Source organism: Apodemus sylvaticus, chromosome 2, assembly GCF_947179515.1.
Source record: "Apodemus sylvaticus chromosome 2, mApoSyl1.1, whole genome shotgun sequence".
Lineage (NCBI taxonomy): Eukaryota > Metazoa > Chordata > Mammalia > Rodentia > Muridae > Apodemus > Apodemus sylvaticus.
The window spans coordinates 30,126,771-30,144,828 of NC_067473.1; the positions used below are offsets into that span (position 1 = coordinate 30,126,771).

The 18,058-nt window shown below is 44.1% G+C and overlaps 1 protein-coding gene across 1 annotated transcript in view; it reads right to left on the minus strand.

The window, feature by feature from the left end:
* Window positions 1-18,058, minus strand: part of Slc25a13 (solute carrier family 25 member 13) — a 180,688-nt gene that overhangs the window by 155,489 nt on the left and 7,141 nt on the right. The window lies entirely within an intron of this gene.

Genomic DNA, 18,058 nt, shown 5'->3' on the forward strand with positions numbered 1-18,058 from the left:
AATAAACATAAAAATGTTTATATTATTAGAACAAAGCGGAGAAATCAAGCTAGCAGGAGGGAAAATAAACTTTGGGTTAGAAATTAGTTCATTTCTTTCTTTCTTTCTTTTTTTCACTCAAAGTACCAAACTGCTCCAGTATGTAAACTCGTCCCCAGATTCTAAAGTAGACTCCATGTGGCTTCTGAAATGATAGCATCCTGTGTGAGAAACTAGAAACGCAACGCTTTAATATCTAGCGTTCGATGTGTAAAAAGCAGGGGGGTTGGTGAATTGAAACAGATTGGTGAACACCTGGCTTTTTAAACCACACCCAAGAGTAAGTCATACCTTCTCATGGGAATATTAAATATTAAGTACAACCTGTTTGCCAATCCTGCATAGGAGCGTATTTCTTAAAAGTCAGTGAACTAGTAAATCATATTAAGAGAACTGCTTCCCACAGCTCCCCCATGAACGGCACGTACACCCACCGACCTAGACACGCCAAGGAACTCCCCACCTCTCCCCAGCCTTAATAAATCATAAGTCTCCAAAGGTGTGACTATTATTCTTCACATTCTAGAAACTCAAGGGACCGTGGTTACCTTCCACCAGTAAAATTTGACAGATTAGCTCAGAATAGGTGTTGTGCTTAATTCTCCAGGCCACAAAGTCCAAAAACATCACTGGGGAAAAAAAGCAAAGACAAACTTGAACATGACTGCCCCAGGCCAACACAAAAGAAGCCTTATTCAGAAGCAAACAGTGGGCTTATTCACGGCCCATCACCCAGTCCTGCTGGCAAACATGGTCAGAAGACGCAGTTCTCAACAACCACAGTGTCACCCCATGATACAACCAAGGCGGGGCCACTGGAGCCACCCTAACACTGGAACCATGTCCCTATCCATGGAGAGATTTATGCAAATTGTTCGAAATCCCTTCTGTGTGCTTGCAAAGGAGATCTATAGACAATGGTCTTTCTGTCCCTCAATATGAAACTACCAGAGATTGTTAGCACATCACTATCCGGAATATATTTATTAACTAGTCACTGGAGTGGGAGGCAGCCTCTCTGAAAGCTGCTGATTGGTCACCTTGTTCTGCTACCTCTGATAGACTCTTTCGACTTCCACGGAATAGCTGACACTATCAGTGCCAGAATTACCTGATGCTCTTTGCTGTTCAATAACGAGGGGAAATAAGACCCGCTAACCAGCCCAGCCATGATTAATGATACTCCTGACCACTAGCCAACACAGCCGTGATTAATGATACTGCAGACCTCCAGGTTTTAGAAGAGGAGGCCCTGTTGGTGGAAAGGGGAAGCTAAAATGAACACTTCCAGAAAAGGCATCACCAAAGTGCCTCTCTACCTTTACTTGCAGAGCCTCCTCCCACCTGAGTAAAAACCCTATGCCCTTTGACAGGCTATTTACTAGACATAGGAAGCTGGGCTGCACATACGCTGGCCTAAGTTCTTAGGGTTTTTTCTTTAAAAGGCATAGAAATTTTCTACAGAATGAGCTATGCTCGCTCTGTATGAATACACACTCGCACACCTGCTTATTAGATCAGTATGCTACACACTTTGGATGAACAATACCAGACACTGCTACTTAGCACATATCTCCTTGGCCTGAGGTTCCACTGCACCATAGTCTCCTGATCCCCAAGCACACCAGTCCTAGCCAGAGCTGGACATCTTTGAGGGAAAAAGCAAACGAGTCCCTCTGGGGGACAATGCTTCAAATTTATGCCACCAAGAATGGACCCCACAGTTTACAAAGCATGGCCAGGGCCTCACAGCAAGTCTGAAAGTCAGGACACATACTATTTCCCCCACTTTACAGATGGGAAAATCAAGGCTCAAAAGCAGTCACACACTTCCGTTCCCTAAGTCAGAATCAAAAACCAGTTTCCCCCTTGCATTTGAGTTTTCTCAGTCTCAGATCTCCCATTCCCCCATATTACAGGCTTACAGAAAATGCACAGCACAGAGTCAAAACCAACACTTTAATTGTAGTTTGCCTGATGAGGTGGTATATACCTAAAATCCCAGAACTGCAGAAACTGATGCAGAAAGGCCCAGAGTTTGAGACTAGGCTAGGTTACCAGTCAAATCCTTTCTCAAATAAACCAACCAGTGAAAAAGAAGAGGATTTTAGAATCACGACTGTCCTTGAACAGAAGGGAGAACTGTCACGGTCCGTCCCAGCCGGGAACTAAATCCTAGGGGGAACTAGGAGAGAGGAAGGGATGTTGAGACTCTTGAAGACACTCCACCAAAGCCCTAACCAAAACCCCAAGGCCATCCTAATACACCGGTCATCCCTCGCTCTCTCAGCCTGTATAGCACTACTCTTGCAAACAGCCCCAAAGCTGCAGGAGTAGTAAGAGGATAATAATCACTTAGGATATTAATTTGCCTGACTGAGAGCCACTGACATCTATATCACATCTTAGGCCTAGAGAATGATGGAACCAGGAGACAGCTTCCTAGAACTTACTATCAGCCTCCGGGGTCTCATCTGTCCCCTTGCCATCTACTGCCCACCTGTCACACGATAGGTAGCTATTTGGAATTCCCATTTTGGCTTCCCTTCACAGCCCCATGTCATCCGCAGCAATGGAGGGACAATCGCAGTGGCGACTGGAGAAAGCTGCAGAGAGAGCTATGATGTCATGAAGGTACACTGAGATAGAGTCTGGCTGGTGGCAAAAGCAATACCCAAGAAGACACGTGCTGAGGAAAGGGAGCCAAAGAAATGGAGCTGTGCTTTTTAAGCAATCACAGAACAGCTGTTCAGTATGCATGCTTTATAGCCGAGGGGCCTGGCGTTATTAGACCTAGCTTATTCGTGGGCTACAGGAGATCCATCAAACCTCAGATAGTTTCCAGATGTACATACGCACATGGGTGTGTGTATCTTAGATAATAGCATGTAAATACTTACAAATACTGGTCATTTAATGACTCGATGCCATCATTACTTATTATTATCTTATTCTTTATCATCTAGTCTTAAAGACTAGAGTATGATACAGTCTAACATGAAAACCATTGTACTACGCCTTAAATAAATGAAGTAATCGGTTTCCAAATCCAAGAAGGAAGAGATTCTTTGCAAGTGACTATGAAATATTACTTGATATTTAAACAACACAAGAGAGAATTTTGTACTGAGCCAGGTAACATATTGCACCTAGTAACATATTGCAGTGACTCCAAACTTAACGAGACAAAGAAGCGAAGGGCTGGATGTCTGTTTGTCCCATACACTGGGAAACAACTAATTCGATTTAACTTAGAATGGAAATTTCAGGTATATTCCATAAGCCCATGCTACTAGATGGTCAAGTTAGAGAATCATGAAATACAGATTGTACTTTAACAAGATAAACACTAGTTATAGCCATATGTAGCGGTCATCAACAGCATCTGAGAAGTATACACAAACCAGGTTACGAAGCTAAAAACCAGTTAGGTAATAACACAACTTTAGTAACTAGTTTTTTTTTTTCATAAAGGGAACAAAAATAGATCAGGAAGTACCAGAAAGGTGTCTTTCAGAACAAATAAACTCATTCTACCATGAGTTAGAATTGCCAACAGCAGGGGAAAGATTCCTACTCATAGGAGGGTTGTTTTTTTTTTTCTTTTTTTCAATCAGCTTGCTTACCCTGGAATCAAGCCACAGTACCTGGCTCATTACTTTCACAAATTGCAGCAGCACTCACTGGTGCACTCAAAATACTAGGTAGGTGTGACAGATGGCGGTAGGGACACACAAGGTATGGTAATCCCAGCCCCAGAGAAGTAGAGTCAGGAAAATCAGAAGTTCAAGACCCTCCTCAACACTTAGCAAGTGTGTTTGGGACCACCTTGAGATAGAGGAGAGAGGAAGAAAAAGCAGAGGGAGAGTTAAAATTGGGTCACTCCTCTCCCGGAAGCTCCAAAGGTGTGAAGCCTGGCTGGATCTGCCTGGGGGCTTCCACAGACCACGTCCCTCTACAAAGCACTTAAGGGGCTCCTCAACTGATAAAGAGTCTTGATGACTAAGATGTGAGATCTACAATGATGGCTCCCTTCAGTTCAGTGTTCTCGAAATACTGAGTCTGGACACGTGTGTTCGAGTGTACATCCCCACAAGCAGATGCACACATATACATATAATTAAAATATCTTTGAAACAATGAAGGGAGGGGCCCAGAGAGATCGCTCAGTGGTTAAGAGCATTGACTGCTCTTCCAAAGGACCTGAGTTCAAATCCCAGCACCCACAGGGTGGCTCACAGCCATGTATCACGGGATCTGATGCCATCTTCTGGAGTCTGAAGACAGATACAGTGTACTTACATATAATAAATAAATAAATCTTTACAAAAAATTAAAAAAAAAACAAAAATGAAGGGAGCATTCAAAACCAAAAAGAGCTACCTAGGACACTGAGTTCAGAAGCTCTGCAATGGATATATTAACGTTTAAATATAGTTTGAATACAAAATACCTCTGATAGGCTTGTGTGTTTGAAGACTTGGTGCTGTTTGGGCTCGGGTTCTAGTTGGATAAGTGGCCACTCATAGGGAAGACTCTGAAGGTTATAGCCTGGCCCTGCTTCCTGTCTAGGGTTTGCTTCTTGGCAAGGGCAAGCTCTCATCTCTACAGCCAAAAGCCCCTCCTGCTGCGATAGCTTTCCCACAATGGATTCTATTCTTTCTAACAATAAGACAAGTATTCCCTCCCTTATGGCCTTAGGCTGCTGATTTTGAAAGAGAGGGAGGGAGGGAGGCAGAGAGGGAGAGAGAGAGAGAGAGAGAGAGAGAGAGAGAGAGAGAGAGAGAGAAAGTACTCCCTCCTTTAAGCTGCTTTGGCTACATAATTTATGATGGTGAGGAGAAAAGTAACAAATATAACATAGCTTTAAAGCTAGAAAAATAACAAATATGGCATATCTTGAAAAGATTACCATGGGTGGGTGGGCATAGGCCCTGGCTTAAAGCCAGCTACAACATCAGAGACAGCGCAGGCCTCCTTCCCTAACTCAATTCCCCAATCTGAGAGATCCCTGAACTCAGAACACGGGCAGGATTGCTTGTCCAAAGAAGACCTGACATAACGACTGGTATATAAAAACCAGAAAAGCTGACTCATCAAAAGCAGGCCACCGTGTGTGTGTGTGTGTGTGTGTGTGTGTGTGTGTGAAAGCCAGCATGCAATGAAAAGAATAAAGGAATCAAGAGAACCGGTGCCACACGGCCCTTGTACCTGAGGAACACAGTATAAGAGGACCTAAATCCTGAAGAAAAACTGCTCCCGGATAGTGCTTAGCAACTCACATTCTCTCTCCATCTTCCTGTATGGCAGAGCACATAGTTAAAATTCTACTTCTCAGAATCCTTTGCAGCTATATGGCCCAGGGACTGTGAGGCAGAAGAAATGTCAGTCAGAAAGCATTTGCAAAGAAAAGATTTGGAGGCTGTGGCCCACAATCCTGCTACTTCTGCTAGCAGACACCTGTGCTGAAAGTGTCTGGGATTCCTGTGACACTGTCCCGCCCACCCACGTTGCTCAAAGCATGGCCTCCAAAACCCCCTTCATTTGGCAGCAGACATCCTGACTGCATAGGAGGTCACCGCTCCCTTGGTGGCCTGGTCTGCTGTGAGGCTGTAGAGTCATTCCTAAGAGCTCAACCTCAAGTGTGTTTCTTTACCCACCAACAAATTCTATAACCCATTTAATAGCCTTCAATAAATCTCCGTCTGCTGAAACCAGCTAGCGAGGACTCAGTTTTCTGCAAACCAACCTGGACCAATACAATCAGTTATTGCAAAACAAAGTTTGGAATTCCCTGAAACCACAGTGACCATTGCCTTGAGGAAAGAGAGGCATCTCATCAAACTGACAAAATCCATTTTTTACTGAGGTCACCAAATCGCTCATTCGAGCCTTGTTAAGTTTCCTTAGGTTCTGTCAGTGAAGAGCTATAATTATACAGGAGGTTACTGAAATATAAACCAGTACACAGACAAAATGCCACGTAACACATTCTTCCAGCCGCACATTTCTGGGTAATCAAACCTCAATGTCCCTGTCACTCAAGAACTCACTTCCAACGCATCCCAGGACTAGGGTAGGTCACTTCAGGGGTGCTGGCTGGAGACGCTTATTAAGACAATTCAGTAACTTGTGACTCTGCTCTGCCACAGACACCCATTAAACACCTCTAAAACCATCACGATTAAAAATCTGACATTAAGAAGCAGATTGTAACAGTGAAGCAAGCGATGGTGTCTTATGCTCTGGGTTCTGCTGTGCCGAAAACGCTTCAAACTCTAGTTTCAGTTCTGCTATTGTCATTACACTGAAGACAGCATGCTAGTAAATGTTCCCAGGAGAAAACAAAAAACTGACAAGAGACACTACGAAGCTTTTCTAAAATACCCACTTTTCTCTTTACATGCTCTTGCCTTATAGAAAAAACAGAAGCTGTGGGCACTGCCTGTGGTTCATGGCCAAAGTTTAGAAGAAAATCTTGGACCTGGCCACACCTTATGACCTTGATCGTATCAGTTACCATCTCTGAGCTTTAAATCTGCACTTACAAAATGTTATGAAAACCTACCTTCTATCTTTCCTACAGTTACCTGACAGTCAATTCGAATGAAGGAAAGACATCCTCAAAATCTTCAACGGTTAAAGTTGACTACCCCCAAATCAAAGAAATAAGGTGATAAGGAGACTACAAGACACTTTAGCTCCCAAATACAAATGGAAGGTGAGGAGGCCTGGCACTCTAAACTCAGAACTAGGTAACAAAAGAGAACATGCTCAGAAGAAAAACAGTTCACATACAGTGCTTTGGGGGCGCTGGGAGCACAGCCCTATCGGCACACCACATTACTATGGAGCACAAAAGACCAGGCTTTCTGTTCCCAGCACTGCATAGAGCAAGCATGACTCACCTATAACCCTAGAACTAGGAAGACAGGATCCTTCAGCTACAGTGTGAGCAGGGCTAACCAGGACTACAGGAGACCCTGTCCAAAAAAGGCAGAGAGGGGAGAGACAGAGAGGTGGAGGGATCGGGTGTGGAAGGAAGAAAGGAACAACAAAGGAATGAACGATGAACGAAGAAAAGATACTGTGTAAAATGTCTGCTGTCTCACGAGGAAAGCTGGAGCATCAGCCAAAACCAAAGAGCCACCAACAATACCCTCAGATGCCTAGAATGACTTGGTAAGAATCCAATCTAGCACTCAAAGCAGGTCAACAGCATCAGGCGGGGACACCCAAAACAATTTTCTCCAGACATTGTCAACTCCTGTGCAGGTGGTAGAGGGCATCTACTCGACCCCAGTTGGCATGAACATCGTAACTAGTGACACTCCACTTGCTCACTTACACACTTCTACAAACCCAGGAACATTCCAGGTCTACTGCCAGGCACTGCCAGAACTCTCCCCAAAGGATAATGACATATGTAGTGGTGAGTGGCCTGTATGTATTGTATGAGGACACACAGTATACCAGAAGCAGAAGATAGCGACTGGACCGTTTAGTTTTAGCCATAGTAAGATGTGGGTAGCTTTTCCACAGCCATTCTAGTACTCAGTGCTTCAAAGAAGATCTCACTTCACACCACTTGAACTCTCTAAGGTGAAAAGCCATTAATTCATCTATTTTCCAGAGGAAGAAACAGGTATTTCAGATTCTTAAATGGGAGGCTCTACATTACAAAATCAGAAAGAAGCCCAGAATCAGGTCATTCAGGTATTCATTTTAACCCCTGAGAGATGTAGGAGGCGTGGTCCGAAGCCCTCCAATGAATCAGGCACAGGATAACGCTGGACATGACATTTAAGTCTTTGTCGTTTAGTATCATGACTGACCTAATGAAGAATATCACTCTCCAGTACTGTAAGCTGAAGTTAGTATGAATTTTTTGAAAGTGCAGAGATTGCAGAATAATTAGGAACCAGCTGCAATTGTAATTATCCCTCCCAATATAATTTGTTACCTATTAGCAAGCGTCAGATTACTACTGCTCCTTAAATGAATAAAACCTGATTGCCCTGTCTTGAAGACGGGAATGCATAGCACTGCTGGGGAACAAAGGAGCGTAAAAGCCTACAACACCATTCTAAAGCACTGAGAGGCCCTACCTAAGCTAGCACAAGCTACTAGAGCCCAGACAACTTAGTAAGTATACAGGGAAACTCAAGCAAAGGGTCAGTAGAGAAATGGCTTCCATTAAGCAACACATTCTCTGTTCAAAGTTCTCCTGGGCATCAACCTCTTCCAAATGCAGCAGCATCAAAAAACCAGATGGAACAAAACCAAAGGACATTCAAACAGGCACGAGCTCATCCTGGGGACAGCACCTTCTTACACAGCTGAGCACTCCGCCACCCTCAGGCATACCCCAGGGCCTTTGGATGACACTCCAAGCAACTTTTCCAGCTCTGAGTAACACAGCTGATACTCACGGAAAACTTACAATGCCCCTAGCTATAGTCTAAACTTTGCAAGCATAAACACACTGGGACTTTCTAACTGCGCCTCAAATAGGTGAAATTATGTATCTTTTATAGATGAAGAAATTGAAACATAGATCTACATAGATATAGATACAGTGGTGTGGGTATGGGGGGGTGCGCGCATGCGCACATGTGCTCATGCTAGATCGTTTCATGTCAACCTGACAGGAGCCAAAGTCATAGGAAAAGAGAGTAGCTCAAGTGAGAAAATGCCTCTGTAACATCTGGCTGTAAGGCACTTTCTTAACTAGTGACTGCTGTGGAGAGACCCAGCCATCCCTGAGCCACCAGCTCTTAGGTTCTGTGAGGAAGCAGGCCGAGCAAACCATTAGGAGCAAGCCAGTAAGCAGCATCCCTCCATGGTCTGCACCAGCTCCTGCCTCCAGGTTGCTGCCCTGTGTGAAATCCTAGCCTGACAGCCTGTGATGATAAAACAGCAGTATGCAAGTGTAAGTGTAATAAACCCTTTCCTCCCCAACCTGCTTTTTGGTCATGGTGTTTCGTTGCAGCAAGAGAAACCCTGAGCCACATAGAACTCACAGCACATGGCAGAGTCTGAACAGGCACAATCCAGGGTTTGAAGCAAAATGTTATCCTACTTTTCAGGTGCCCAGAACCAGCATGAGATGAAGAAAACAAGAGGACGTGGGTCAAAACGAAGCTGTATTTATATAGCAATTCAAAAATGGCTGAACAGAAAACGAAAGTGGTAGAATGCATGCAAGACTGGTCCATTACAGATATGCAATTACTGTAAGAATTCAGGTGGGAAAATGACATTGTGAATCCTCCTGCTTTTAAGAAATTTTGTTAGGGCTTGGTGAGTTCAAAGCCAGCCTGGTCTGTATAGGGATTCGGTTACATAGTGAGTCCTTGTCCAAAAAGAAGTGGGGGGTGGGGGGTAAGGCAGGAGGGAATGGGGGAGGGGAGGAAGGGTCCTATTTACAGGCTGGAGACACTCAGCAGTTAAGGGCACTGGCTGCTCTTCCAGAGCGTGAAGTCTGATCCTCAGCATGCATATGGGCAGGTCAAAACCTGCAACTCTAGCCAGGCCAGCATGACCCACACAGTGAGTGCCAGCCTGCAGCAAGGCTGCGGTGTGAGACTCTGTCTCAAAAAAAAAAAGACAATACAAAGGAAGAAAGGAAAGAAAGGAAGGAGGAGAGAGAGAGAGAGAGAGAGAGAGAGAGAGAGAGAGAGAGAGGCGGACGGGAAGGGCAGGGCAGGGCAAGGAAGGGAACAAAGGAAAGGCAAAGTGAACAATGAATAGACAGAAGCCTTGTTTAGACCTACTACAGACCTACTACTGTGCCTACTACAGATGCACAGTGCACGCCTTGCACGTCTGCAATCCCAACACTACAAAGAAAAAGAGGGAAAGAGAAAGGGAAGAAAAAAGACAGATAAAAGGAAGGAGGGAAGAGAAGGTTCCAGGTACAAACACCTTCTAAAGCCAAGCTTACTGATGTCCTAGGGGGTCTGAGGTTCATTTGTAAGAATGGGAATGGAGGTCTGGAGAGATGGCTCAGTAGTGAAGAACTCGGGCTGCTCTTCCGGAGGTCCTGAGTTCAAATCCCACCAGTGAGCAACCGCACGGTGGCTCACAACCATCTGTAATGAGATCGGATGTCCTCTTCTGAGGTGTCTGAAGACAGCTACAGTGTACTTACATAAAATATTTAAATAAATAAATAAGAATGGGAATGGAAAGAATAAACTGCTGGCTATAAATTGATACCTATTACTGACTCAATAGGGAAATAGAGCTCGTGGTACTACGTCACCTTTGAAGATTATGGGAAATATCCATAAGGAGAATTCTAAACAATGTTTTTCCTTTCGAAAATGGAGTCAAATGCTTCGTCCTCCAAGGAGACCTGCCGCCTCTCTAACCAGATTCTCCTCCTTTGGTGCCACCTGGACCTTACTTATGGTCGCTGCAAGGGTGTGTGTAAAGTTCTGACTCTTTGTCTACCAAGCAACATGAATCTCACCTCTTAAAAGAGAGAAAGAGAACAAAGACTGCAGGACAATGCAGAGCCGGGGACAGATGTAGCCCTGCTTGGCTCTGCAGCAGCCTTATCCTTGCAAGGTCAGAACAGCCCACCTGAACGGATGGCACAAGATACCCGAGCAGGGGAGACCTCAAAAGCTCTCTCTGAAGCAGAAGATTTGATCCAAATGGTAGCAGGTCACACTGTTGATCACAGGGTACCAGTGATCACTAGTGAACTCTCACAATGGAACAACCCCAGCTGAAGGAGAGAGAAAGAGACCGAAAAAGGCACTAGAAAAATACACGGGTGTTCATTGCCTCTATAAGTTAAGCAAGAAGTCTGGTTTTTAAAAACAGCACAAATGAGAAGCCATACAGGAAGACCAACATGAGGTGTGTACGAACCAGTTAAAGATCAAGCAGCTGAGGGGGCAAAAACAAGATGCAAACCAGGCCAAGGGGCAAAGTTCTCAATGTCACTGTCCTCTAGGGGCAAATCAATGCGGAAGGCAAATAACCCTGGGAGAAAATCAGGCCAAAGGTCCCCGCCAGACTCTGTTCAAGTTGCTGAAGAGACGAAGGTGTCCATGAGGCATTGCTGAACAGGGAACCTGGGGCTGAGCTTGGAGGAACAGAGATGGGAGACAAGTGAAAGGTGGAATCCTCAACACAGGGGAAGAAGAACCAACCGTGTGAATGCTTAGCAGTGAATGCATCTCTTGTTAATGGGCTCAGCAGTCAAAGATGGGATCTGAGGAGCTGAGGGGGTCTGGGTGGGGGAGTAATGCCTCAGTCAGGGCTGGACAGGGGGTCAGGGGTGGCTCAGTCAGCAAAGTGTTTCACAGGCAAGCTTGAGAATCTGAGTTCCTGTTCCCAGCACTCACATAAAATGCCAAGTGGGACCGACCACACATGTATGCAGTTTCAGCACTGGAGAAGCATACATGAGTGGATCCTACAGTTTGCTGGCCCAACAGCCTGACTGAATAGGAGATCTCAGGTTCAATGAAGACTGTTATCTGTTTTCTGAGAGTAACTGAAGAAGATACCTAGCATTAACTTCTGGCCTCTGCAAACATGTACACAAATTAATCAATTAATTAATTAATTAATTAATTAACAAAAATTTTAAAAACTGAATATGAAAACAAGAGACAAAAACTGTCCAGATGGCTTAGGGCAGTATCCCCAAAAATAGCAATTCGGAGAATATCTGATTCTCCAGCTAAGAGTTCTGGGACTAGGGTCTGGTTCCTCACCCCCCCCCCCTCGGGCCACCTGTGCCTGAAGGATCTGACTTATGGTGCAGCAAAACTACCAAACTAGACTGCTCTGTAGGCAGAAGGAAATACTGGTTGGGGATCAAACTGCCAAGCCCATCTCTTGGAAGGACAAAATAGATTTTAGATGACGTCAGCAGGTTGGGTACAGGCCATGGGTCTGAGCTGGAGCTAAGTGCCCTGGCTAGAGAAGGCCTTTGGGAAAAGATTAAGTGAGATTCCTGGAGGATTTAAGGAAGTTGCTGGTAAACTCAACAGCCTTAAGAGATCTAATTCTCTTGTGAACTGAAAACTTTAGGCTTGTTTATACAGCCAAAGTCTTTCAGTTTGGGACAATGTCACCAAACCCAAACCCAGACACCAATCCCTTCTTGTGAACAGCTTTGGGACCAGATTTTCATGATGGAAATAGATTCCATCTCTTTAATTCGGCCTATCTCTTAGATTATGATAGAGTTACCACTTCAGAATAGAGAATGTCACAGTAGCCTTGACCAGGGCTCTCTCTGATGAGCACCACTAGGGAAAGATGTGTCTTCCTGCTCAGAAGAATGCCATGTGTATCTGACATTGGCTAGACACCTAACATTCTAAACTAGCCAATACTAAAGAATTAATCCAACTGTGCCCAATCTCCAGGCCAAGAAACCACACCTTAAGAAAGCCGATTCACTTTAAGCCAAAGACATGTGAGGAATAAATATCCCTTTGGTGAGATAATGTATTTTTCCTTCCAAAAATTCCCACCCTCACAGCAACCATATCCAGAACCATGGGGCAGGCATGCCAGGTTTTCTGAACTATTCACACCAGTGTAACTTTCCCTTTTTCTTTTCTCTTTTTCTTTCAGGTACTGGCCATGGCCTGGGCCTACTTTCCAGACACTCTGGCACTCTTGCCCCACGGATGTCTGCCTCGGGCTTCTATTGCTGACCTCTGACCCCAACTCAAAAGGCACGGTTGGCTTCCTTCCTTTTCCGAATCTTCCTTATCTCCATAGCTTCTGAGATTTGTAGCTTTCCTGGTCTGGGATTTTTCTCTTACATTCTAATAATTATTGCCCTCAACTTGATTCTTACAAGACTAAAAACCCTAAGGGAACCCCAGTTAACTCCCTAAGTGGGGTTCTAAGTGGAGCTCTCCAAAGGTTTTAGTAAGGATAGCACTAAGCCTCAAGGCACCGGATGACCCAATATGCTTGGAAGTAGCTGCAAGTGTTGTTGGGGACTTGCTGACAACTGTTCCTGACAATGACACTGAACTTTCACAATCAAAAAGGAGGGCTTCTCAAGGTATCACCTTTGGAAGAAGCCTTTCTGTGTTCACAATGGACTCATCTCCCTTACAACAGTCTCAACTCCTCCATGATATAGTTAACAGCTTACTCTCCATCCTGCATTCTCTTGGAGATCATTCACGCACATTTTAACAACTTCCAAAATATAACCTAGCATGGAAGGACATGACAACCCACCAGCAGCCAAGGACAGAGGCTGTAGGGACAGACAACCTTGCCTAGATCTTAATATCAGACTGTTAGCTCTCCAATTAATTGTGAAAATTAGTTCCAACTATTTAATCTGACTGGTCGTTGACACCTTCTTATGGAAGGCCTAGCAAATGAATATACTCCAATAAATACACATTGTTTCAACTGAGTCAACTGTTGCTTCACTCACATGCATTTTGCAACCACAATCAAGCACTGCATTTGTTCATCTCTCTCTGGGAGTCTCCTTTTCTTCAGTTTTTTGCACTCATAATCCATTTTTAAAGTCCAATGAAAGAACTTTAAAGATCTTCTTGGACAGTTCCCATTGCACTTCAGTAGATACACACACTTAGGACCACTAGGTTGAACTATAACTCCCCATTGGGAAGGTCCTTTGCTTCTCTTGTAAGTAAGCCATTTACCAGGTAAAACTTTGAGAAGAAGGGAATTCTAGCCCTCATTCACCAAAACCTTGTAATATCTGTAGATAATTCTTACCTGAGTCAATTATTATTTGCAAATTACAGAACGGTTCTTCTCTCATTTTCTAATTCTGGAATCTTCTTTTACATTTTTCCTAGGTAATATATTTTGGTCAACAGAACTAAAAACAATACAGTAAAATGAAAAAAGCTCTATTTTTCTACTCTTTTTCAACTTGACTCCCTTTGATAAGTAGTAATCGTCCACTACGGGCTAATAGAAATGGGTCAATTCTTCTTTATCCAGTGTGTTCCATCTGTTTCTACCATACTTGGCTTTATTTTGGTAATCTAGCACTTTACATTAAAGATACCATTTTTAAGAGAACAGTTCAGTATAAATGTTAGACTCCACCAGCACTATCTTATCACCCTAAACACAAATTATACCCACTGGTTAACACTCATCCCGTTTGTAATAGTCACTATGTGCACTCATAAGAATAAGTCTGAGTACTTAAAGAATGAAAACTAGCTTTCCTACTCCGTGCTGAGCAGGGAGTTAATATTCAAATTTAGTAATCAGCCATTAACAAACAGCAGGTGAACCTGAATCACAATATCTCAACCCACTCATCAAACATAACCTCCCAACAAACAGCCAAGAGTCATAGGCCAGCACTTGATGGGAGGGAGCACTTGGTACCATCTAGCATGCTAGGCACAACTAAATGCAGGACCCTAATTCAATCAAGTTTTTAGAACTGGTGCTTTCAGAAAACATCAAGATTAAGAAGCACAAAAGGGCTGAGTGTAGTCAGTGAAGTAGAAGTTATGGGAAAGTGCAGGAAGTGCAGGAAAAATAATAAAATTCCCCTCATGAAATAAGCATCAAAGAAATAAAAAAAGAAGTGATAACCCAAAGACTGACAAAACTTGAAAGACTACATATAAACTACGATGAGTAATCAAAACAAACCTAGCACAAAAATACAACTCTGAAGACGTACTCAATGCTGAATGAAACAGGCGCAGGAAGGAAACCAAAATAGCTGCTGCATGGCTTAAAAAAGGAAAAGTTCATTGCAAACTGTCATTGGATACCTCCCAGGAAAGGTGGAGGAAGGAACTTCCTTGATTCCAGCACTTTGCAGGCAGAGGCAGAGGCAGAGCCAGGCAGATCTCTGAAATCTAAAGGCCAGATTGGTCTATATAGTGAGATCCAGGACAGCCACGGGTATGTAAAAGGACCCTGACCCCAAAATAAAGATGAAGGATGGATGGATGGATGGATGGATGGATGGATGAATAAATCTATGAATGATGTCTTAGGGTTTTACTGTTGTGAACAGACACCATGACCAAGGCAACTCTTATCAAGGGCAACATTTAATTGGGGCTGGCTTACAGGTTCAGAGGTTCATTTCAGTCAATTATCATATAGGTGGGGGGATTGCAGACATGTGGCTGGAGGAGCTGAGAGTTCCACCTCTTGTTCCAAAGATAGCTAGGATGAGGGTCTTAAAGCCCATGCCCATAGGGACACACTTCCTCCTACAAGGCTACACTTCCACCAACAAGGTCACACCTACTCCAATAAGACCACACCTCCAAATAGTGCCACTCCCTGGATTACAAGCTGTGTGACCCTGGAGAGCATGATCTCTATCTCATGAAACTTAACTATTCTATACCAGATAAGTTTCCCCATCTGAACAGAGATAATAACAGCAGAACCTATGCCTACTGTGTGGATTAAGTTACATGATTTATAGTGCTTATTAAAGTGCCTAGCTGTTCTAAGTGTGAAAATAGAGAAAAGACAGAGACATCACTTTCACATAATCTTTCAGGGCCTCAAATTTCTGACCTGTCAAATAACAGTAGCGGCACCTTCCCTGCTTGTTGCAAGATGAATAGAAAGCTCAAATAATGGAGCTTGCTTCTTTGCTTATCGTAGTCCCTAAGGTCATCTTGAAAACAAGCCATACCAAGTGTCACTTCCCCCGCTCCAGACAAACAGCACTTAGAATGGGACTGGCAAGCAGTGGGTGCCAGCTACACTTCTGAATGCAGTTTTTAAAACTGCTAAGTCCTGTGCCTGTGAACATACTGTTGCTACTATTGTGGCAACATGAACCAACCTCTGAGGATTACCTTGGGAGCTGTGGGAAGAACGGAAAGGGAAGAGGCAAAGGCAGTGTGGAAGCCACGATGACTGTGTAACTAAGAAGTAATAAGGACCTGGACGGACAGGACATGCACGCCAGGAAAGGACATGGGCTTAACTGGCACACGCAAATGCCTGCAGATAGCCTCTCAGTGCTCCCCAGAGGAAACAAGACAGCAGACAGAAAGTAAGAAACACCAAGTAGATGTACTCAGTTCTGAACAAAAATGGGCGGCAGAAACCAAAATCCCTGTTCCACGAGTTAAAAAGTTTATTCCACACTGTCAAGGCTATCTCCCAGGAAGCAAAAAGAAACAACAGGGGGAAAGACTTCCAGGGTTAACTGAAGAATGTCCAGGACTGACCCTGGCAAGTCACCACATTCATTTGTTAATCGAGAGCCAAATGTTCCTCTAGCCAGAGATAAGAAGAGTGACTCACTTTTTTAGCAAGTAGGAACCTTCTTCAAGTTCATGTTGGCTTTTGTCTAAAGGCCCGACCTTAGGAAAAGGAACTTCTTGGGGGAACCAGACAAGTTCAATCTGAGCAAAATTTGAAATATCTCTGAGCTACCCAAGCTGAGTTTTACAGCAAACATTGAATCGTACAGACAGGAGCTCAGGTCCACAGGCGAGGCCACTCTTTAAAGACAGGTAACAGGCACTGAAGAGAGGAGAGGCAGAGCCCAGGAGGCACCAATCTCCCACCAAATTCAGGGAATCTGGAGAGATGCCCACAAGGGAGGAGTAGAGATAGCGAGAGGGGACATCAAGTCTGAGCGTTTGTCACTAAGCCTACAAAATTGGTAAAACAAGGACAGGATCACCTGAGGCTAGTGATAAATTACTTCTTCGAAGGTGAAATGAACCAATTCAAACCAGATTAGATTACATGAATTCCAGGTTTATTGTGAAGGCAAGTTCACTGGCACCAAGGAAGGAGCCCAGGGAAGTCGACATGGGAAGGTAGAGAGTGGGGAGTGGAGAAGAGAGGAAAAAGGAGTTTATGTGCAGAGAGAGAAAGACAGGGGTAGGAGGGGAGAGAGAGCAAAATGTCCGGATTATATAGAGGGCGCCTCTGGTGAAAAAAAAAACAGACAAACCCCTAGGCTGGAAAGTTCAGGGTTGGGGCCAGATAGAAACAGAGGGATGCTGGGAGAACCTGGAGGTCAGGTCTGCTTTGATATGTAAATATGAAACAGCTAGCCCAGAGAACAGAGTGAAAACAGAGATCAGAGATCACCTGTGAGCACTGGTGAGAATGTCAAAAATCAACAGGCAGGAGAGCAGTGAAGAAATGGGTGAAAAGCACAACCCTTACACTGAACCCTTACATACTCCCCCCTGAGATGTGCTACAAAGTAATTCCTGGGCGCAGAGGGATACTGAAAGCAAAGACCCAAAATGTATACACGATTTTGACACTGTGTATTTAACTCTGCAAAAGGCTGGACTAACAATGAATACAAAGTCGCCACATTCTTATTAAACAAAGGCCTTTAATTACAACGTAAAAAAGACTCCAGATGCATACCAACCAAACTTCGGGGGAACTAAGTAAAATGCAGATGCCCTAGCATCAGGCCTGGGGCCTAGCTCCATGCACACACAGCACTTCTAACAAGGGCCCAAGGGAAGCATCCGAGGAAATGTGTCTGATTGAACTCTGGATGGGCATGACAAGAATTTCGTGCTGCCCAGGTAGACCAGGTGGCCCACACGGACACACCACTAAAGCAGCCAGGTTTCACCTCTACCGTGAGTTTCAATAAAGCTCTGTATCATTCAAGTACCTGTCCCTTTGTTTACAGTTAGGTAGAATGTCCCACAGGCTCCAATAGACATTTTTTTTTGATATTCCTATTAAACTTTTTTTTTTGATATTCCTATGGTTTTCCATAGGGTAATACGGAGTACCCAGAGAGATCAATGTCCAAATTCCAGGAGCAAAATTGGGTTCTCGAACTTTCTAGTCACTGAATAAAAGACTGTGGGAGAAGGGCCCTGGTAGCCTCTTCTTACTTAGGAAAGTAAACTCAGGAATTAGCCAGTCCTCCGCAGAAATGCTAACATGCTAACAGCTTCACTCACAAGGGGACCTGAACTCAGAACGGACATCTCCAAATCACATCATGTCCAATCCTAATACCTCCTGAACATGCACCACCCATTGTTCA